The sequence below is a fragment of the Eleutherodactylus coqui genome, chromosome 6 (assembly GCF_035609145.1).
Source record: "Eleutherodactylus coqui strain aEleCoq1 chromosome 6, aEleCoq1.hap1, whole genome shotgun sequence".
NCBI lineage: Eukaryota > Metazoa > Chordata > Amphibia > Anura > Eleutherodactylidae > Eleutherodactylus > Eleutherodactylus coqui.
In genome coordinates, this window is record NC_089842.1 from 147,469,017 (window position 1) to 147,491,780 (window position 22,764).

Genomic DNA, 22,764 nt, shown 5'->3' on the forward strand with positions numbered 1-22,764 from the left:
ACTTGAAATTCGGCATGAAAATTCTTTAATCCTAAAAAAGAAAAGTAAAAGGGTCACAACTCAATTATTCAATGCTAAGTGCAAAAGTATTGGCAACCCTATGTAATGTACCTAATGTAATTCTCTAACTTCCCGATGTTGTACAAACTTGACATTTGGCAGCAGCATTCTTTGGGTCCTATATAAGAAAAGTAAAGGGGTCACAACTTGATTATTCAATGCTAAGTGCAAAAGCAAGTACCCCCTATGTTATGCAACTTCCCGGTTTCAAACAAGCGTTACATTTGACACAATCATACTTTAGGTCCTAAATAGGAAAACTAAAGGAGTTACAGCTTGATTATTTAATGCTAAATGCAAAAGTAAGTGACTCCCTACGTTATGTAGCTTCCCGCTGTCATAAAAGTGTGAAATTTGACACGGGTATTCTTCCAAAATAGGAAAAGTAAAGGGGTCAGAACTTTATTATTCTATGCTGCATGCAAAGGTAAGTGCACCCCATATGTCATGTAGCTTGTCGTAAGGTGCACAAGCGTGAAATTTGGCACAAGTATTCTATTGGTCATAAATAGGAAAAGTAAAGGGGTCAAAACTTGATTATTCAATGCTAACTGCAAAAGTAAGTGACCCCCTATGTTATTATGTTATGTAACTTCCCGGTGTCGCACAAGCGTTTAAATTTAGGACAAACATTCTTTAGGTCCTAAAAAGGAACTAGATTATACAATTCTAATTGCAAGGGTAAGTGACCCCCGATGTTATATAATTTCCTAGTGCCGTACAAGCATGAAATTTGACAGAAGCATTCTTTAAGTCCCACATAGGAAAAGTAAAGAGCATTGAATATTCAATTTGTGACCCCTTTACTTTTCCTATGTAGGACCTAAAGAATGTTCGTGTCAAATTTAACACTTATACGACACCAGGAAGTTATATGATATAGGGGATCACTTACCCTTGACCTTAGAATTGTATAATCAAGTTCCTTTTAAGGACCTAAAGAATGCTTGTGCCAAATTTAAACGCTTGTACTATACTGGTAAGTTACAAAACATAGAGGGTGGGGGGGCTCACTTACTTTTGCACTTAGCATTAAATAATCAATTTGTGACGCCAAGTGCAAAAGTAAGTGCACCCCTATGTAACGTACCTAATCTAAGTCTCTAACTTGAAATTTGGCATGAGGCTAATATTAATGTCAGGTGATGCTGCTAACTCTTCTGGCCTTTACCACTTAAGGCCCTTTTTACACGGAACAATCATCCAAATAAATGAAAAACGCAGTCAATGTCTAAACGGCGATCATTTATTTTCATTCATCATTCATTTTATGCAGGCATAAAAATCATCATTGTCTCGTTCATTAATCGTTCAGTTTAAATATCAATCATTCAGTCGTTCTCAGTCACCTGTATAGGGAATGTGAACGACTGAACGATTCCTCATTTAAACGAGCCAACGATGCATCTGCCTGTATAAACAGGCTGCACGAGAACTCTGACATTGTTTGATGTAAGCCAGTAAGCTCCTCCCCTTTTTAGCCCACACGCATTCTACACTAACTTTGTAACAATGCATTGAAATGATGATGTCACAAGGGAATTGTGACATCATAATGGAATGCTAACCAATATATTCCATGACACAGTGAAGAGCAGTTCAAACAGCAGAGAAGGAGCCATAGGAACATTGCAGAGCAGCTAATTCAAAGGAAGATTGCCCAACAGCCAGAAGGAGATCGCCCAATAGCCAGAAGGTGATCACCCAAAAGCCAGAAGGAGGTCGCCCAACAACCAGAAGGAGATCACCCAAAAGCCAGAAAGAGATCACCCAACAGCTAGAAGGAGATTGCCCAACAGCTAGAAGGAGATCGCCCAACAGCCAATTCACTGGAGGAGGACCTACATTGGAGATGAAAAGATCACATTCCCGGTAGAGAGACCTTCAACTTAGACTGAGTCTTCACCTCTTGGCCGTTGTGGAATATGATACCTTTCGGACATAATACCACAAGTGTCCAATAGGAGGTGATGTAACCAGTTACAATCAATGCTGTTTGTTCTTTAGTTTCTTAATAAAATCCATTGAGACTTGATTGAACGCGACTCACTCATTCATTCATTCACTCACTGTCTCGCCACTATTTCTCCAACTTCCCGGTGTCGTATAAACTTGAAATTCGGCATGAAAATTCTTTAATCCTAAAAAAGAAAAGTAAAAGGGTCACAACTCAATTATTCAATGCTAAGTGCAAAAGTATTGGCAACCCTATGTAATGTACCTAATGTAATTCTCTAACTTCCAGATGTTGTACAAACTTGACATTTGGCAGGAGCATTCTTTGGGTCCTATATAAGAAAAGTAAAGGGGTCACAACTTGATTATTCAATGCTAAGTGCAAAAGCAAGTACCCCCTATGTTATGCAACCTCCCGGTTTCAAACAAGCGTTAAATTTGACACAATCATACTTTAGGTCCTAAATAGGAAAACTAAAGGAGTTACAGCTTGATTATTTAATGCTAAATGCAAAAGTAAGTGACTCCCTACGTTATGTAGCTTCCCGCTGTCATAAAAGTGTGAAATTTGACACGGGTATTCTTCCAAAATAGGAAAAGTAAAGGGGTCAGAACTTTATTATTCTATGCTGCATGCAAAGGTAAGTGCACCCCATATGTCATGTAGCTTGTCGTAAGGCGCACAAGCGTGAAATTTGGCACAAGTATTCTATTGGTCATAAATAGGAAAAGTAAAGGGGTCAAAACTTGATTATTCAATGCTAACTGCAAAAGTAAGTGACCCCCTATGTTATTATGTTATGTAACTTCCCGGTGTCGTACAAGCGTTTAAATTTAGGACAAACATTCTTTAGGTCCTAAAAAGGAACTAGATTATACAATTCTAATTGCAAGGGTAAGTGACCCCCGATGTTATATAATTTCCTAGTGCCGTACAAGCATGAAATTTGACAGAAGCATTCTTTAAGTCCCACATAGGAAAAGTAAAGAGCATTGAATATTCAATTTGTGACCCCTTTACTTTTCCTATGTAGGACCTAAAGAATGTTCGTGTCAAATTTAACACTTATACGACACCAGGAAGTTATATGATATAGGGGATCACTTACCCTTGACCTTAGAATTGTATAATCAAGTTCCTTTTAAGGACCTAAAGAATGCTTGTGCCAAATTTAAACGCTTGTACTATACTGGTAAGTTACAAAACATAGAGGGTGGGGGGGCTCACTTACTTTTGCACTTAGCATTAAATAATCAATTTGTGACGCCAAGTGCAAAAGTAAGTGCACCCCTATGTAACGTACCTAATCTAAGTCTCTAACTTGAAATTTGGCATGAGGCTAATATTAATGTCAGGTGATGCTGCTAACTCTTCTGGCCTTTACCACTTAAGGCCCTTTTTACACGGAACAATCATCCAAATAAATGAAAAACGCAGTCAATGTCTAAACGGCGATCATTTATTTTCATTCATCATTCATTTTATGCAGGCATAAAAATCATCATTGTCTCGTTCATTAATCGTTCAGTTTAAATATCAATCATTCAGTCGTTCTCAGTCACCTGTATAGGGAATGTGAACGACTGAACGATTCCTCATTTAAACGAGCCAACGATGCATCTGCCTGTATAAACAGGCTGCACGAGAATTCTGACATTGTTTGATGTAAGCCAGTAAGCTCCTCCCCTTTTTAGTCCACACGCATTCTACACTAACTTTGTAACAATGCATTGAAATGATGATGTCACAAGGGAATTGTGACATCATAATGGAATGCTAACCAATATATTCATGACACAGTGAAGAGCAGTTCAAACAGCAGAGAAGGAGCCATAGGAACATTGCAGAGCAGCTAATTCAAAAGAAGATTGCCCAACAGCCAGAAGGAGATCGCCCAATAGCCAGAAGGTGATCACCCAAAAGCCAGAAGGAGGTCGCCCAACAACCAGAAGGAGATCACCCAAAAGCCAGAAAGAGATCACCCAACAGCTAGAAGGAGATCGCCCAACAGCTAGAAGGAGATCGCCCAACAGCCAATTCACTGGAGGAGGACCTACATTGGAGATGAGAAGATCACATTCCCGGTAGAGAGACCTTCAACTTAGACTGAGTCTTCACCTCTTGGCCGTTGTGGAATATGATACCTTTCGGACATTATACCACAAGTGTCCAATAGGAGGTGATGTAACCAGTTACAATCAATGCTGTTTGTTCTTTAGTTTCTTAATAAAATCCATTGAGACTTGATTGAACGCGACTCACTCATTCATTCATTCACTCACTGTCTCGCCACTATTTCTCCAACTTCCCGGTGTCGTATAAACTTGAAATTCGGCATGAAAATTCTTTAATCCTAAAAAAGAAAAGTAAAAGGGTCACAACTAGAGATGAGCGAACGTACTCGGATAGGCACTACTCGTCCGAGTAATGTGCCTTATCCGAGTACCGCTCTACTCGTGCTGAAAGATTCGGGGCGCTCCGCTGCTGACAGGTGAGTTGCGGCGGGGAGCGGGGCAGAGCGGGCGGGAGAGAAGGAGAGAAAGATCTCCCCTCCGTTCCTCCCCGCTCTCCCCTGCAGCTCCCCGCTCCGCAGCGCGTCCCGAATCTTTCAGCACGAGTAGAGCGGTACTCGGATAAGGCACATTACTCGGACGAGTAGTGCCTATCCGAGTACGTTCGCTCATCTCTAGTCACAACTCAATTATTCAATGCTAAGTGCAAAAGTATTGGCAACCCTATGTAATGTACCTAATGTAATTCTCTAACTTCCAGATGTTGTACAAACTTGACATTTGGCAGGAGCATTCTTTGGGTCCTATATAAGAAAAGTAAAGGGGTCACAACTTGATTATTCAATGCTAAGTGCAAAAGCAAGTACCCCCTATGTTATGCAACCTCCCGGTTTCAAACAAGCGTTAAATTTGACACAATCATACTTTAGGTCCTAAATAGGAAAACTAAAGGAGTTACAGCTTGATTATTTAATGCTAAATGCAAAAGTAAGTGACTCCCTACGTTATGTAGCTTCCCGCTGTCATAAAAGTGTGAAATTTGACACGGGTATTCTTCCAAAATAGGAAAAGTAAAGGGGTCAGAACTTTATTATTCTATGCTGCATGCAAAGGTAAGTGCACCCCATATGTCATGTAGCTTGTCGTAAGGCGCACAAGCGTGAAATTTGGCACAAGTATTCTATTGGTCATAAATAGGAAAAGTAAAGGGGTCAAAACTTGATTATTCAATGCTAACTGCAAAAGTAAGTGACCCCCTATGTTATTATGTTATGTAACTTCCCGGTGTCGTACAAGCGTTTAAATTTAGGACAAACATTCTTTAGGTCCTAAAAAGGAACTAGATTATACAATTCTAATTGCAAGGGTAAGTGACCCCCGATGTTATATAATTTCCTAGTGCCGTACAAGCATGAAATTTGACAGAAGCATTCTTTAAGTCCCACATAGGAAAAGTAAAGAGCATTGAATATTCAATTTGTGACCCCTTTACTTTTCCTATGTAGGACCTAAAGAATGTTCGTGTCAAATTTAACACTTATACGACACCAGGAAGTTATATGATATAGGGGATCACTTACCCTTGACCTTAGAATTGTATAATCAAGTTCCTTTTAAGGACCTAAAGAATGCTTGTGCCAAATTTAAACGCTTGTACTATACTGGTAAGTTACAAAACATAGAGGGTGGGGGGGCTCACTTACTTTTGCACTTAGCATTAAATAATCAATTTGTGACGCCAAGTGCAAAAGTAAGTGCACCCCTATGTAACGTACCTAATCTAAGTCTCTAACTTGAAATTTGGCATGAGGCTAATATTAATGTCAGGTGATGCTGCTAACTCTTCTGGCCTTTACCACTTAAGGCCCTTTTTACACGGAACAATCATCCAAATAAATGAAAAACGCAGTCAATGTCTAAACGGCGATCATTTATTTTCATTCATCATTCATTTTATGCAGGCATAAAAATCATCATTGTCTCGTTCATTAATCGTTCAGTTTAAATATCAATCATTCAGTCGTTCTCAGTCACCTGTATAGGGAATGTGAACGACTGAACGATTCCTCATTTAAACGAGCCAATGATGCATCTGCCTGTATAAACAGGCTGCACGAGAACTCTGACATTGTTTGATGTAAGCCAGTAAGCTCCTCCCCTTTTTAGCCCACACGCATTCTACACTAACTTTGTAACAATGCATTGAAATGATGATGTCACAAGGGAATTGTGACATCATAATGGAATGCTAACCAATATATTCCATGACACAGTGAAGAGCAGTTCAAACAGCAGAGAAGGAGCCATAGGAACATTGCAGAGCAGCTAATTCAAAGGAAGATTGCCCAACAGCCAGAAGGAGATCGCCCAATAGCCAGAAGGTGATCACCCAAAAGCCAGAAGGAGGTCGCCCAACAACCAGAAGGAGATCACCCAAAAGCCAGAAAGAGATCACCCAACAGCTAGAAGGAGATCGCCCAACAGCTAGAAGGAGATCGCCCAACAGCCAATTCACTGGAGGAGGACCTACATTGGAGATGAGAAGATCACATTCCCGGTAGAGAGACCTTCAACTTAGACTGAGTCTTCACCTCTTGGCCGTTGTGGAATATGATACCTTTCGGACATTATACCACAAGTGTCCAATAGGAGGTGATGTAACCAGTTACAATCAATGCTGTTTGTTCTTTAGTTTCTTAATAAAATCCATTGAGACTTGATTGAACGCGACTCACTCATTCATTCATTCACTCACTGTCTCGCCACTATTTCTCCAACTTCCCGGTGTCGTATAAACTTGAAATTCGGCATGAAAATTCTTTAATCCTAAAAAAGAAAAGTAAAAGGGTCACAACTCAATTATTCAATGCTAAGTGCAAAAGTATTGGCAACCCTATGTAATGTACCTAATGTAATTCTCTAACTTCCAGATGTTGTACAAACTTGACATTTGGCAGGAGCATTCTTTGGGTCCTATATAAGAAAAGTAAAGGGGTCACAACTTGATTATTCAATGCTAAGTGCAAAAGCAAGTACCCCCTTTGTTATGCAACTTCCCGGTTTCAAACAAGCGTTAAATTTGACACAATCATACTTTAGGTCCTAAATAGGAAAACTAAAGGAGTTACAGCTTGATTATTTAATGCTAAATGCAAAAGTAAGTGACTCCCTACGTTATGTAGCTTCCCGCTGTCATAAAAGTGTGAAATTTGACACGGGTATTCTTCCAAAATAGGAAAAGTAAAGGGGTCAGAACTTTATTATTCTATGCTGCATGCAAAAGTAAGTGCACCCCATATGTTATGTAGCTTGTCGTAAGGCGCACAAGCGTGAAATTTGGCACAAGTATTCTATTGGTCATAAATAGGAAAAGTAAAGGGGTCAAAACTTGATTATTCAATGCTATCTGCAAAAGTAAGTGACCCCCTATGTTATTATGTTATGTAACTTCCCGGTGTCGTACAAGCGTTTAAATTTTGGACAAACATTCTTTAGGTCCTAAAAAGGAACTAGATTATACAATTCTAATTGCAAGGGTAAGTGACCCCCGATGTTATATAATTTCCTAGTGCCGTACAAGCATGAAATTTGACAGAAGCATTCTTTAAGTCCCACATAGGAAAAGTAAAGAGCATTGAATATTCAATTTGTGACCCCTTTACTTTTCCTATGTAGGACCTAAAGAATGTTCGTGTCAAATTTAACACTTATACGACACCAGGAAGTTATATGATATAGGGGATCACTTACCCTTGACCTTAGAATTGTATAATCAAGTTCCTTTTAAGGACCTAAAGAATGCTTGTGCCAAATTTAAACGCTTGTTTTATACTGGTAAGTTACAAAACATAGAGGGTGGGGGGGCTCACTTACTTTTGCACTTAGCATTAAATAATCAATTTGTGACGCCAAGTGCAAAAGTAAGTGCACCCCTATGTAACGTACCTAATCTAAGTCTCTAACTTGAAATTTGGCATGAGGCTAATATTAATGTCAGGTGATGCTGCTAACTCTTCTGGCCTTTACCACTTAAAGCCCTTTTTACACGGAACAATCATCCAAATGAGTGAAAAACGCAGTCAATGTCTAAACGGCGATCATTTATTTTCATTCATCATTCATTTTATGCAGGCATAAAAATCATCATTGACTCGTTCATTAATCGTTCAGTTTAAATATCAATCATTCAGTCGTTCTCAGTCACCTGTATAGCGAATGTGAACGATTGAACGATTCCTCATTTAAACGGGCAAACGATGCATCTGCCTGTATAAACAGGCTGCACGAGAACTCTGACATTATGTGATGTAAGCCAGTAAGCTCCTCCCCTTTTTAGCCCACACGCATTCTACACTAACTTTGTAACAATGCATTGAAATGATGATGTCACAAGGGAATTGTGACATCATAATGGAATGCTAACCAATATATTCCATGACACAGTGAAGAGCAGTTCAAACAGCAGAGAAGGAGCCATAGGAACATTGCAGAGCAGCTAATTCAAAGGAAGATCGCCCAACAGCCAGAAGGAGATCGCCCAATAGCCAGAAGGTGATCACCCAAAAGCCAGAAGGAGGTCGCCCAACAACCAGAAGGAGATCACCCAAAAGCCAGAAAGAGATCACCCAACAGCTAGAAGGAGATCGCCCAACAGCTAGAAGGAGATCGCCCAACAGCCAATTCACTGGAGGAGGACCTACATTGGAGATGAGAAGATCACATTCCCGGTAGAGAGACCTTCAACTTAGACCGAGTCTTCACCTCTTGGCCGTTGTGGAATATGATACCTTTCGGACATTATACCACAAGTGTCCAATAGGAGGTGATGTAACCAGTTACAATCAATGCTGTTTGTTCTTTAGTTTCTTAATAAAATCCATTGAGACTTGATTGAACGCGACTCACTCATTCATTCATTCACTCACTGTCTCGCCACTATTTCTCCAACTTCCCGGTGTCGTATAAACTTGAAATTCGGCATGAAAATTCTTTAATCCTAAAAAAGAAAAGTAAAAGGGTCACAACTCAATTATTCAATGCTAAGTGCAAAAGTATTGGCAACCCTATGTAATGTACCTAATGTAATTCTCTAACTTCCAGATGTTGTACAAACTTGACATTTGGCAGGAGCATTCTTTGGGTCCTATATAAGAAAAGTAAAGGGGTCACAACTTGATTATTCAATGCTAAGTGCAAAAGCAAGTACCCCCTATGTTATGCAACTTCCCGGTTTCAAACAAGCGTTACATTTGACACAATCATACTTTAGGTCCTAAATAGGAAAACTAAAGGAGTTACAGCTTGATTATTTAATGCTAAATGCAAAAGTAAGTGACTCCCTACGTTATGTAGCTTCCCGCTGTCATAAAAGTGTGAAATTTGACACGGGTATTCTTTGGTTCCAAAATAGGAAAAGTAAAGGGGTCAGAACTTTATTATTCAATGCTGCATGCAAAAGTAACTGCACCCCATATGTTATGTAGCTTGTCGTAAGGCGCACAAGCGTGAAATTTGGCACAAGTATTCTATTGGTCATAAATAGGAAAAGTAAAGGGGTCAAAACTTGATTATTCAATGCTATCTGCAAAAGTAAGTGACCCCCTATGTTATTATGTTATGTAACTTCCCGGTGTCGTACAAGCGTTTAAATTTAGGACAAACATTCTTTAGGTCCTAAAAAGGAACTAGATTATACAATTCTAATTGCAAGGGTAAGTGACCCCTGATGTTATATAATTTCCTAGTGCCGTACAAGCATGAAATTTGACAGAAGCATTCTTTAAGTCCCACATAGGAAAAGTAAAGAGCATTGAATATTCAATTTGTGACCCCTTTACTTTTCCTATGTAGGACCTAAAGAATGTTCGTGTCAAATTTAACACTTATACGACACCAGGAAGTTATATGATATAGGGGATCACTTACCCTTGACCTTAGAATTGTATAATCAAGTTCCTTTTAAGGACCTAAAGAATGCTTGTGCCAAATTTAAACGCTTGTACTATACTGGTAAGTTACAAAACATAGAGGGTGGGGGGGCTCACTTACTTTTGCACTTAGCATTAAATAATCAATTTGTGACGCCAAGTGCAAAAGTAAGTGCACCCCTATGTAACGTACCTAATCTAAGTCTCTAACTTGAAATTTGGCATGAGGCTAATATTAATGTCAGGTGATGCTGCTAACTCTTCTGGCCTTTACCACTTAAAGCCCTTTTTACACGGAACAATCATCCAAATGAGTGAAAAACGCAGGCAATGTCTAAACGGCGATCATTTATTTTCATTCATCATTCATTTTATGCAGGCATAAAAATCATCATTGACTCGTTCATTAATCGTTCAGTTTAAATATCAATCATTCAGTCGTTCTCAGTCACCTGTATAGCGAATGTGAACGATTGAACGATTCCTCATTTAAACGGGCAAACGATGCATCTGCCTGTATAAACAGGCTGCACGAGAACTCTGACATTGTTTGATGTAAGCCAGTAAGCTCCTCCCCTTTTTAGCCCACACGCATTCTACACTAACTTTGTAACAATGCATTGAAATGATGATGTCACAAGGGAATTGTGACATCATAATGGAATACTAACCAATATATTCCATGACACAGTGAAGAGCAGTTCAAACAGCAGAGAAGGAGCCATAGGAACATTGCAGAGCAGCTAATTCAAAGGAAGATCGCCCAACAGCCAGTAGGAGATCGCCCAATAGCCAGAAGGTGATCACCCAAAAGCCAGAAGGAGGTCGCCCAACAACCAGAAGGAGATCACCCAAAAGCCAGAAAGAGATCACCCAACAGCTAGAAGGAGATCGCCCAACAGCTAGAAGGAGATCGCCCAACAGCCAATTCACTGGAGGAGGACCTACATTGGAGATGAGAAGATCACATTCCCGGTAGAGAGACCTTCAACTTAGACTGAGTCTTCACCTCTTGGCCGTTGTGGAATATGATACCTTTCGGACATTATACCACAAGTGTCCAATAGGAGGTGATGTAACCAGTTACAATCAATGCTGTTTGTTCTTTAGTTTCTTAATAAAATCCACTGAGACTTGATTGAACGCAACTCACTCATTCATTCATTGACTCACTGTCTCGCCACTATTTCTCCAACTTCCCGGTGTCGTATAAACTTGAAATTCGGCATGAAAATTCTTTAATCCTAAAAAAGAAAAGTAAAAGGGTCACAACTCAATTATTCAATGCGAAGTGCAAAAGTATTGGCAACCCTATGTAATGTACCTAATGTAATTCTCTAACTTCCAGATGTTGTACAAACTTGACATTTGGCAGGAGCATTCTTTGGGTCCTATATAAGAAAAGTAAAGGGGTCACAACTTGATTATTCAATGCTAAGTGCAAAAGCAAGTACCCCCTATGTTATGCAACTTCCCGGTTTCAAACAAGCGTTAAATTTGACACAATCATACTTTAGGTCCTAAATAGGAAAACTAAAGGAGTTACAGCTTGATTATTTAATGCTAAATGCAAAAGTAAGTGACTCCCTACGTTATGTAGCTTCCCGCTGTCATAAAAGTGTGAAATTTGACACGGGTATTCTTCCAAAATAGGAAAAGTAAAGGGGTCAGAACTTTATTATTCTATGCTGCATGCAAAAGTAAGTGCACCCCATATGTTATGTAGCTTGTCGTAAGGCGCACAAGCGTGAAATTTGGCACAAGTATTCTATTGGTCATAAATAGGAAAAGTAAAGGGGTCAAAACTTGATTATTCAATGCTAACTGCAAAAGTAAGTGACCCCCTATGTTATTATGTTATGTAACTTCCCGGTGTCGTACAAGCGTTTAAATTTAGGACAAACATTCTTTAGGTCCTAAAAAGGAACTAGATTATACAATTCTAATTGCAAGGGTAAGTGACCCCCGATGTTATATAATTTCCTAGTGCCGTACAAGCATGAAATTTGACAGAAGCATTCTTTAAGTCCCACATAGGAAAAGTAAAGAGCATTGAATATTCAATTTGTGACCCCTTTACTTTTCCTATGTAGGACCAAAGAATATTCATGTCAAATTTAACACTTATACGACACCAGGAAGTTATATGATATAGGGGATCACTTACCCTTGACCTTAGAATTGTATAATCAAGTTCCTTTTAAGGACCTAAAGAATGCTTGTGCCAAATTTAAACGCTTGTACTATACTGGTAAGTTACAAAACATAGAGGGTGGGGGGGCTCACTTACTTTTGCACTTAGCATTAAATAATCAATTTGTGACGCCAAGTGCAAAAGTAAGTGCACCCCTATGTAACGTACCTAATCTAAGTCTCTAACTTGAAATTTGGCATGAGGCTAATATTAATGTCAGGTGATGCTGCTAACTCTTCTGGCCTTTACCACTTAAGGCCCTTTTTACACGGAACAATCATCCAAATGAGTGAAAAACGCAGTCAATGTCTAAACGGCGATCATTTATTTTCATTCATCATTCATTTTATGCAGGCATAAAAATCATCATTGACTCGTTCATTAATCGTTCAGTTTAAATATCAATCATTCAGTCGTTCTCAGTCACCTGTATAGCGAATGTGAACGATTGAACGATTCCTCATTTAAACGGGCAAACGATGCATCTGCCTGTATAAACAGGCTGCACGAGAACTCTGACATTGTTTGATGTAAGCCAGTAAGCTCCTCCCCTTTTTAGCCCACACGCATTCTACACTAACTTTGTAACAATGCATTGAAAGTAGGATTTTTTACTCACCGTAAAATCTCTTTCTCGTCTCGTCATTGGGGGACACAGCAAAGACCGTGGGATATAGCTTCTGCCACTAGGAGGCGACACTAAGCACAAAAAGTTAGCCCCGCCCTCTGGCTATATCCCTCCTGCCGACAGCAGGCTAATTAGTTTGTCATGCCAGCAGTTGGAATAGCCATGCAGGAACAGAGAGACAACAATAGTTAGTCATATGACACATCAACAAAAAATTTAACTGTAATGAAAAACACGCAGCACCATGTGCGACTTACAGAATCCGGAGTCCGTCCAGGACCACCACTGTGTCATATAAAGAAAGAGGGGCGGGTGCTGTGTCCCCCAATGACGAGACGAGAAAGAGATTTTACGGTGAGTAAAAAATCCTCTTTTGTCGCTCGTGTCATTGGGGTACACAGCAAAGACCGTGGGACGTCCCACAGCCGTCCCCAAGGGTGGGTACAAATATATCATAAGCGCATGCGGTCAGTTTACAGCCGTCTGTAAAACCTTTCGACCCAGCGAAGCGTCGGCTGACGCAAACGTATGTAACTGATAAAACTTAGAAAAGGTGTGCAGGGATGCCCAGGTAGCTGCCTTACACACCTGTGATACTGAGGCACCGTGATTTACCGCCCATGACGCCCCCACTGCTGTGGCGGAATGTGCCGTCACCTGGAATGGCGGTGCCTCAGCCCTGGCCCGGTAGGCTTCCACCACTGCTGAACGGATCCAGCGAGCAATAGTCACCTTTGATGCCGCAAGGCCCCGTCTCGGACCATCCGGTATCACGAACAGGGAATCCGAGCGCCGGAAGGACGCTGTCTGGTCCAAATATGTCCTTAGAGCGCGGACTAGGTCTAAGGTGTGCAGAGCCCGTTCCCTAGGGTGAACCGCCTTTGGACAAAATGATGGCAGTACAATGTCCTCATTAATGTGAAAGGTAGACACCACCTTTGGGAGAAAAGATTGCACCGGTCGCAACACCACCTTAAGGGGTTGTCCCGCGCCGAAACGGGTTTTTTTTTTTTTCAACCCCCCACCCGGTCGGCGCGAGACAACCCCGATGCAGGGAGGTAAAGAAAGCTTACCGGAGCGCTTACCTTAATCCCCGCGCTCCGGTGACTTCAATACTTACCGCTGAAGATGGCCGCCGGGATCCTCTGTCTCCGTGGACCGCAGCTCTTCTGTGCGGTCCATTGCCGATTCCAGCCTCCTGATTGGCTGGAATCGGCACGTGACGGGGCGGAGCTACACGGAGCCTGCATTCTGCACGAGCGGCTCCATAGAAGACTGCAGAAGACCCGGACTGCGCAAGCGCGGCTAATTTGGCCATCGGAGGGCGAAAATTAGTCGGCTCCATGGAGACGAGGACGCCAGCAACGGAGCAGGTAAGTAAAAAACTTTTTATAACTTCTGTATGGCTCATAATTAATGCACAATGTATATTACAAAGTGCATTATTATGGCCATACAGAAGTGTATAGACCCACTTGCTGCCGCGGGACAACCCCTTTATCCTGGTGAAAAACCGTAAAGGGTGGCTTTGCCGATAGTGCCGCAATCTCCGAAACCCTACGAAGGGAGGTAACTGCCACAAGGAAAGCGACCTTCCAGGATAGCAAGCGCCACGGTACCTCCGCTAATGGTTCAAACGGATGGGCCTGCAAGGCATCCAGAACCAGGTTAAGGTCCCAAGGTGGCACCGGAGACCGGAAAGGGGGTGCCGTATGAGGAACTCCCTGTAAAAAGGTGCGCACCGCCGACCTTGAAGCCAAAGGTCGCTGAAACAAAACTGACAAAGCCGAAACCTGTCCCTTAAGGGAGCTGAGGCTCAGGCCCAAGCCCAACCCGTCTTGGAGAAACGACAGGAGACGGGCCAACGAAAAATGCATCGGGTGCGCCCCTTTCTGCTCGCACCAGCGAAAGAATGTTCTCCACACCCGGTGATATACCTTCAATGACGACGGCTTCCTAGCCTTAATCATAGTCTGGATAACTGGGTCTGAGAAGCCCCTTGCTCTCAGTACCGCGGTCTCAACTGCCACGCCGTCAAACGCAGTGTAGCTAAATTCTGGTGGTAGAGGAGACCCTGAGAGAGAAGATCCTTTCGCAGGGGTAATCGCCAGGGCGCGTCTGCTACCATGTCCATGAGCTCCGCGTACCACGTTCTTCGCGGCCAATCTGGGGCTATGAGAATCACAGGTAGCCCTTCCTTCCTGATTCTCCTGAGCAACCGTGGAATGAGAGGAATTGGTGGGAAGACATAGGGGTAATGAAACCCCGTCCATTGAGCCGTTAGCGCATCTGCTGCTAGAGCTCTGGGGTCCCTTGACCTGGCCAGATAGGCTGGAAGCTTCTGATTGAAGCGAGACGCCATCAGGTCCACATCTGGCTGACCCCATCTTAGGCATACTTCCTGAAATACCTCGGGATGTAGCCCCCATTCTCCTGGGTCGACCTCCTCCCTGCTGAGGAAGTCGGCCGCCCAATTTTCGACCCCGGGAATGAAGACTGCCGATATCGCTGGAAGATGTTTCTCGGCCCATGACAGAATTCCCTCTACTTCTTTCATGGCTCCCCTGCTGCGGGTCCCGCCTTGATGGTTTATGTAAGCCACCGCGGTCGCATTGTCTGACTGGATTCGCACTGGAGTTCCCTCCAGCCGGTGCACGAAATGCTGCAAGGCCCGGAGTATTGCTCGCAGCTCCAGGACGTTTATCTGGAGACAGGACTCCTGCGTGGACCAGGTTCCCTGTGCTACCAGATCCCCCAGCGTGCACCCCCAGCCTGTCATGCTGGCATCTGTAGCCAGCACCTGCCACTGCAGGGGCAGGAACGACCTGCCCTGCTGGATACGTGGCGAGTCCAACCACCACTGGAGCGACTGCTGAACACCTGGCGGAATCCTTATCTTCCGCTCGAGGGATCGTGCTAACCTGTCCCACCTTGACAGTATCGCCCACTGCAGGGGGCGGGAGTGGAACTGGGAAAATGGAATCGCCTCGAAAGACGATACCATCAGTCCCAAAACCCTCATCGCATGGTGGATCGCCACCGGTCGCTGCGATAGAAGGGACCGCACCTGCCTCTGAAGCAGCTGACATTTTGCTTCCGGGAGAATCACTCGACCTCGTGCCGTGTCGAAGCACATCCCCAGGTACTGCATGCGTTGAGCTGGCACAAGAGACGATTTCTTGAAATTGATCAGCCAACCGAACCTGGTAAGCGTGTCCAGGGCAATCTGCAGGCTCTCCAGGTTGTCCCGCTGGGTCGGGGCTTTCACCAGAATGTCGTCTAGATACGGCATGGCAACAACCCCCCTGGAATGCAAGATTGCCATCACTGCCGCTAAGACTCTTGTAAACACCCTGGGAGCTGTCGCCAGCCCGAATGGCAATGCCGCAAATTGGAAGTGCTCTTCCTGTACTGCGAACCGGAGGAAGCGCTGGTGCGCCTGACAAATGGGGATATGTAAATATGCATCCTGGATGTCTATCGAAGACAGGAATTCCCCTGCCTCCAAGGATGCGATGACCGCTCGTACCGACTCCATGCGGAAATGACGGACCGCTACGAACCTGTTCAGCTTCTTTAGGTCCAGAACCGGACGGACGGAGCCGTCCTTTTTGGGGACCACAAAAAGATTTGAGTAGAACCCCGTGAAGTATTGTTCGGGGGGCACTCGCACCACCACCCCCTGTAAATAGAGAGAGCGGACCGCTCCGAGAAAAGCTGCTGCCTTCCATGGGTCCCCCGGGGTTCTGGACCGAAAGAAGCGGTCGTGCGGTTGTGAAAGGAACTCTATCGCATAGCCCTTGGACACGACTTCCTGTACCCAAGTGTCTGAGATCTGAGACGACCAGACCTGGCTGAATTGGAGAAGCCGTCCCCCCACCTTGTCCGAAACAGGTGGGGGCAGTCCCTCATGCGGAGGGCTTGCTTTTGGTACCCTTTGCGGGCTGGGGCCCCCGCCAAGAGGACTTTGGTTTAAAGGAAGGAACCTTCCTTTGTTCCCGCTCCTGTAGACCCTTCCTCTCCACCCTACGAGGACTCGTCCGGCGATAGGAACGAAAACGTCTGTGCTGCGGAGATGACCGTTTTGGACGGTTCTGCGGCAAAAGCGAGCTCTTTCCCCCCGTAGCCTCTGAGATTAGCTCGTCTAGCTTGGTGCCGAACAGACGAGATCCTACAAAGGGCATACTGATTAACGACCCCTTGGAGGAAGCGTCCGCATCCCACGATTTTAACCATAGGGTCCGGCGAGTCGCCACCGATGCCGCGGAGGCTCGGGCCGCCAGCCTGGCTGTATCCATAGAGGCCTCACAGAGAAACATGCCCGCTTGTTCAATCTGGTGTGTAATGCCCACCAGATCCTCGGACGCTGCCCCTTCGAGGATTCCTTCTCGTAACCGCTTTGCCCAGTCAGTAACAGCCTTACTGACCCAGGACGAGGCAAACACAGGCCTAAGAGCTGACCCTGCCGCCTCAAAAACGGTCTTTGCTAAGGCCTCGACTCCTCGATCCTTGGGATCCCTGAGGGAGGAGGACTCTGCCGTGGGTAGCACCGTGTGCTTAGCCAGGCGCGAAATGGGTGGATCCACTAGCGGTGGGACCGACCACTTCTCCACTAAGTCCTGCGGGAAGGGATATTTCCCGTCCAAGTAACCTATCTTGGAAAAACGCTTATTCGGTGCCTTCCACTCCTTAGATAGGACCTTGTCAAAGTCCTCATGAGGAGGAAAGGTTTTTGGAGAGCGTCTAGGCTGCCTGAAAGAAAACGATATTCCAGATGCCTATGGTTCCTGTTCAGTGAGCTGAAAAGTGTCACGCACCGCAACCACTAAGCTCTCCACCATCGCAGAAAATTTTGGGACCTGATCCTCCTCCACAACAGAGTCTGAGGAAGATTCAGACCATTCCTCGTCCGAAACATCCTCTTCTGCCGACGAGCGCCGCGACCTAGTGCCAGAAGAGCGCAAAAGCGACGAGGAGGATGGTGATCGGGAGGGCCGCCGTGAGTCCGAAGGCCTGACCCGTTTACGTCTACGGCCACACTCCTCACATGAACCGGAGGCGTCCTGCGCTAACCTTTCCAAAATTGCGCCAGATGCCCGAGTGAGGTCAGACACCGCCATTGACAAGGAGCGGGCCCATTCCGGCTCGGCCACAGCTGGGGGCTGAACTGCGGGGGGGATGCCCTGCCCAGCCGCCTGTTTCGCAGGGGAACAATCTCTACAAAAGGGCTCAGCCTGTCCGCATGCGAACTTTAGGTTACAGCGTGAGCAAGCAAAGTGCGTTACTCTTGCTGTCCCTGGTCCAGCTTCCAGGGCTCTGGGGTCAGACATGGTGCTGGGGTTTCACCGGGCAAAGAAAACTGCGAGCTATCCTCTGCTATGCCAACCGCCAGCAGGAGGGATACGCAGCGAAAGAGGGGAGCTAGCCGCCAGGCAGAGCTTACCCAGGTCCTTGCCGAGGTCCGAAGAGGTCCGGGGAGCCGCTGGGTTGGGAGACTGCAGGTGCTGAAGGGCTTTCTTTCCTGAAGCTTGAGCTGTGCAGCGTATAAGCTGAGCAGAAAAGGCAGCAAGGAGTGGAGCAGCAGGGAGGTTTTTAAGTCCTGGCGCGCGCTGTCCCCAATAGGCTGCTTCTTTGATGTCATCCCCCTTCACCTGTGCTGAGGGAGGAAGGGGGAGGGGCAGGGCGGCGTGCATTGCCGATAAGGCCACGCCCCCTACATGGAGTCAATGAAGGCAGCATTCTGCCGCACCCACGCCACGAGGCCACGCCCCCAGCGTCACATGGGCGTGGCCACGCCCCCACGGAGGAATCACCGTGAAACCACGCCCCCACACGTCATGTGGGCGTGGCCACGCCCCCTCCGCTCCCGGCATTGCCTCGCCCGGGGCTGCCTCGCAGGAACTCCTGCCGGGAGCCCATGCAGGGAGCCGGAAGACCAGGGCATCCTGAAGTTGTTGCTGCCGCCGCCTGAGGTGCCATGCCTACGAGGCCACGCCCCCCCGCCGGCTTGTGCCTGAAACCAGTGCCCTGAATATCCGCAGCCATACATAGCGGATACAACCCCCGCGAAAAGGAGCCTGTCCGCCTGCGCCTATCCCTGCGCCTCGCTGCAGCCCACAAGGTACGCATGCAAAAGCGACATACTGGGAGAGCCAGGGAGGGGAGAGGAGAGGGGAGGGGAGGGGAGGGGAGGGGGGTCGCCAGCGCATACTTACCTCCTGCGTTCTTGCTGGAAGATAAGGCGGCTCCCCAGTTCCAGCAGCCTACCCCTGTAACATCGCCTGCCCATGGGAAGGGGATGCGGACCTCTGCACCAAACATAGGGGGGCTCACGCTGGCGGGCCACATGCGGATATATACGACCCGGATGTGCCACCTTTCCTTCTGAGGCGGGCCGGGCAAGAAGCAACCTGGACAAACCCGAGGTTGTTCGCCCTCCTCTCCGTTCGGGTTTGATGGGGAGCGTCCTGCCTCTCCATCTAACCCTGGCCCTTAAAGCAGCCCTAACGGGCACGACCGTCCTCCTACGAGACACTAAGCTAAAAACTAATTAGCCTGCTGTCAGCAGGAGGGATATAGCCAGAGGGCGGGGCTAACTTTTTGTGCTTAGTGTCGCCTCCTAGTGGCAGAAGCTATATCCCACGGTCTTTGCTGTGTACCCCAATGACACGAGCGAGAAATGATGATGTCACAAGGGAATTGTGACATCATAATGGAATGCTAACCAATATATTCCATGACACAGTGAAGAGCAGTTCAAACAGCAGAGAAGGAGCCATAGGAACATTGCAGAGCAGCTAATTCAAAGGAAGATCGCCCAACAGCCAGAAGGAGATCGCCCAATAGCCAGAAGGTGATCACCCAAAAGCCAGAAGGAGGTCGCCCAACAACCAGAAGGAGATCACCCAAAAGCCAGAAAGAGATCACCCAACAGCTAGAAGGAGATCGCCCAACAGCTAGAAGGAGATCGCCCAACAGCCAATTCACTGGAGGAGGACCTACATTGGAGATGAGAAGATCACATTCCCGGTAGAGAGACCTTCAACTTAGACTGAGTCTTCACCTCTTGGCCGTTGTGGAATATGATACCTTTCGGACATTATACCACAAGTGTCCAATAGGAGGTGATGTAACCAGTTACAATCAATGCTGTTTGTTCTTTAGTTTCTTAATAAAATCCATTGAGACTTGATTGAACGCGACTCACTCATTCATTCATTCACTCACTGTCTCGCCACTATTTCTCCAACTTCCCGGTGTCGTATAAACTTGAAATTCGGCATGAAAATTCTTTAATCCTAAAAAAGAAAAGTAAAAGGGTCACAACTCAATTATTCAATGCTAAGTGCAAAAGTATTGGCAACCCTATGTAATGTACCTAATGTAATTCTCTAACTTCCAGATGTTGTACAAACTTGACATTTGGCAGGAGCATTCTTTGGGTCCTATATAAGAAAAGTAAAGGGGTCACAACTTGATTATTCAATGCTAAGTGCAAAAGCAAGTACCCCCTATGTTATGCAACTTCCCGGTTTCAAACAAGCGTTAAATTTGACACAATCATACTTTAGGTCCTAAATAGGAAAACTAAAGGAGTTACAGCTTGATTATTTAATGCTAAATGCAAAAGTAAGTGACTCCCTACGTTATGTAGCTTCCTGTTGTCATAAAAGTGTGAAATTTGACACGGGTATTCTTTGGTTCCAAAATAGGAAAAGTAAAGGGGTCAGAACTTTATTATTCAATGCTGCATGCAAAAGTAAGTGCACCCCATATGTTATGTAGCTTGTCGTAAGGCGCACAAGCGTGAAATTTGGCACAAGTATTCTATTGGTCATAAATAGGAAAAGTAAAGGGGTCAAAACTTGATTATTCAATGCTAACTGCAAAAGTAAGTGACCCCCTATGTTATTATGTTATGTAACTTCCCGGTGTCGTACAAGCGTTTAAATTTAGGACAAACATTCTTTAGGTCCTAAAAAGGAACTAGATTATACAATTCTAATTGCAAGGGTAAGTGACCCCCGATGTTATATAATTTCCTAGTGCCGTACAAGCATGAAATTTGACAGAAGCATTCTTTAAGTCCCACATAGGAAAAGTAAAGAGCATTGAATATTCAATTTGTGACCCCTTTACTTTTCCTATGTAGGACCTAAAGAATGTTCGTGTCAAATTTAACACTTATACGACACCAGGAAGTTATATGATATAGGGGATCACTTACCCTTGACCTTAGAATTGTATAATCAAGTTCCTTTTAAGGACCTAAAGAATGCTTGTGCCAAATTTAAACGCTTGTACTATACTGGTAAGTTACAAAACATAGAGGGTGGGGGGGGCTCACTTACTTTTGCACTTAGCATTAAATAATCAATTTGTGACGCCAAGTGCAAAAGTAAGTGCACCCCTATGTAACGTACCTAATCTAAGTCTCTAACTTGAAATTTGGCATGAGGCTAATATTAATGTCAGGTGATGCTGCTAACTCTTCTGGCCTTTACCACTTAAGGCCCTTTTTACACGGAACAATCATCCAAATAAATGAAAAACGCAGTCAATGTCTAAACGGCGATCATTTATTTTCATTCATCATTCATTTTATGCAGGCATAAAAATCATCATTGACTCGTTCATTAATCGTTCAGTTTAAATATCAATCATTCAGTCGTTCTCAGTCACCTGTATAGCGAATGTGAACGATTGAACGATTCCTCATTTAAACGGGCAAACGATGCATCTGCCTGTATAAACAGGCTGCACGAGAACTCTGACATTGTTTGATGTAAGCCAGTAAGCTCCTCCCCTTTTTAGCCCACACGCATTCTACACTAACTTTGTAACAATGCATTGAAATGATGATGTCACAAGGGAATTGTGACATCATAATGGAATGCTAACCAATATATTCCATGACACAGTGAAGAGCAGTTCAAACAGCAGAGAAGGAGCCATAGGAACATTGCAGAGCAGCTAATTCAAAGGAAGATCGCCCAACAGCCAGAAGGAGATCGCCCATTAGCCAGAAGGTGATCACCCAAAAGCCAGAAGGAGGTCGCCCAACAACCAGAAGGAGATCACCCAAAAGCCAGAAAGAGATCACCCAACAGCTAGAAGGAGATCGCCCAACAGCTAGAAGGAGATCGCCCAACAGCCAATTCACTGGAGGAGGACCTACATTGGAGATGAGAAGATCACATTCCCGGTAGAGAGACCTTCAACTTAGACTGAGTCTTCACCTCTTGGCCGTTGTGGAATATGATACCTTTCGGACATTATACCACAAGTGTCCAATAGGAGGTGATGTAACCAGTTACAATCAATGCTGTTTGTTCTTTAGTTTCTTAATAAAATCCATTGAGACTTGATTGAACGCGACTCACTCATTCATTCATTCACTCACTGTCTCGCCACTATTTCTCCAACTTCCCGGTGTCGTATAAACTTGAAATTCGGCATGAAAATTCTTTAATCCTAAAAAAGAAAAGTAAAAGGGTCACAACTCAATTATTCAATGCGAAGTGCAAAAGTATTGGCAACCCTATGTAATGTACCTAATGTAATTCTCTAACTTACCGATGTTGTACAAACTTGACATTTGGCAGGAGCATTCTTTGGGTCCTATATAAGAAAAGTAAAGGGGTCACAACTTGATTATTCAATGCTAAGTGCAAAAGCAAGTACCCCCTATGTTATGCAACTTCCCGGTTTCAAACAAGCGTTACATTTGACACAATCATACTTTAGGTCCTAAATAGGAAAACTAAAGGAGTTACAGCTTGATTATTTAATGCTAAATGCAAAAGTAAGTGACTCCCTACGTTATGTAGCTTCCCGCTGTCATAAAAGTGTGAAATTTGACATGGGTATTCTTTGGTTCCAAAATAGGAAAAGTAAAGGGGTCAGAACTTTATTATTCAATGCTGCATGCAAAAGTAAGTGCACCCCATATGTTATGTAGCTTGTCGTAAGGCGCACAAGCGTGA

The 22,764-nt window shown here is 44.5% G+C and overlaps 6 long non-coding RNA genes across 6 annotated transcripts; all 6 read right to left on the reverse strand.

Moving 5' to 3' along the window:
* Nucleotides 1-2,057: 2,057 nt before the first annotated feature.
* On the reverse strand, nucleotides 2,058-4,194 carry LOC136631505 (uncharacterized). The gene is made up of 3 exons (XR_010793032.1): nucleotides 4,075-4,194; nucleotides 2,282-2,348; nucleotides 2,058-2,201 (listed from the first exon to the last, which is right to left on the reverse strand). It is a non-coding gene; the product is annotated as an uncharacterized lncRNA (long non-coding RNA).
* A 9-nt stretch (nucleotides 4,195-4,203) lies between these two features.
* On the reverse strand, nucleotides 4,204-6,666 carry LOC136631506 (uncharacterized). The gene is made up of 3 exons (XR_010793033.1): nucleotides 6,560-6,666; nucleotides 4,766-4,832; nucleotides 4,204-4,370 (listed from the first exon to the last, which is right to left on the reverse strand). It is a non-coding gene; the product is annotated as an uncharacterized lncRNA (long non-coding RNA).
* A 48-nt stretch (nucleotides 6,667-6,714) lies between these two features.
* On the reverse strand, nucleotides 6,715-8,779 carry LOC136631508 (uncharacterized). The gene is made up of 3 exons (XR_010793035.1): nucleotides 8,730-8,779; nucleotides 6,936-7,002; nucleotides 6,715-6,855 (listed from the first exon to the last, which is right to left on the reverse strand). It is a non-coding gene; the product is annotated as an uncharacterized lncRNA (long non-coding RNA).
* A 179-nt stretch (nucleotides 8,780-8,958) lies between these two features.
* On the reverse strand, nucleotides 8,959-11,011 carry LOC136631507 (uncharacterized). The gene is made up of 3 exons (XR_010793034.1): nucleotides 10,905-11,011; nucleotides 9,106-9,172; nucleotides 8,959-9,025 (listed from the first exon to the last, which is right to left on the reverse strand). It is a non-coding gene; the product is annotated as an uncharacterized lncRNA (long non-coding RNA).
* A 123-nt stretch (nucleotides 11,012-11,134) lies between these two features.
* On the reverse strand, nucleotides 11,135-19,900 carry LOC136631511 (uncharacterized). Its single transcript, XR_010793037.1, has 3 exons — nucleotides 19,781-19,900; nucleotides 11,281-11,347; nucleotides 11,135-11,200 (listed from the first exon to the last, which is right to left on the reverse strand). It is a non-coding gene; the product is annotated as an uncharacterized lncRNA (long non-coding RNA).
* A 9-nt stretch (nucleotides 19,901-19,909) lies between these two features.
* LOC136631510 (uncharacterized) lies at nucleotides 19,910-22,076 on the reverse strand. Its single transcript, XR_010793036.1, has 3 exons — nucleotides 21,957-22,076; nucleotides 20,157-20,223; nucleotides 19,910-20,076 (listed from the first exon to the last, which is right to left on the reverse strand). It is a non-coding gene; the product is annotated as an uncharacterized lncRNA (long non-coding RNA).
* Between the last annotated feature and the right edge of the window lie 688 nt (nucleotides 22,077-22,764).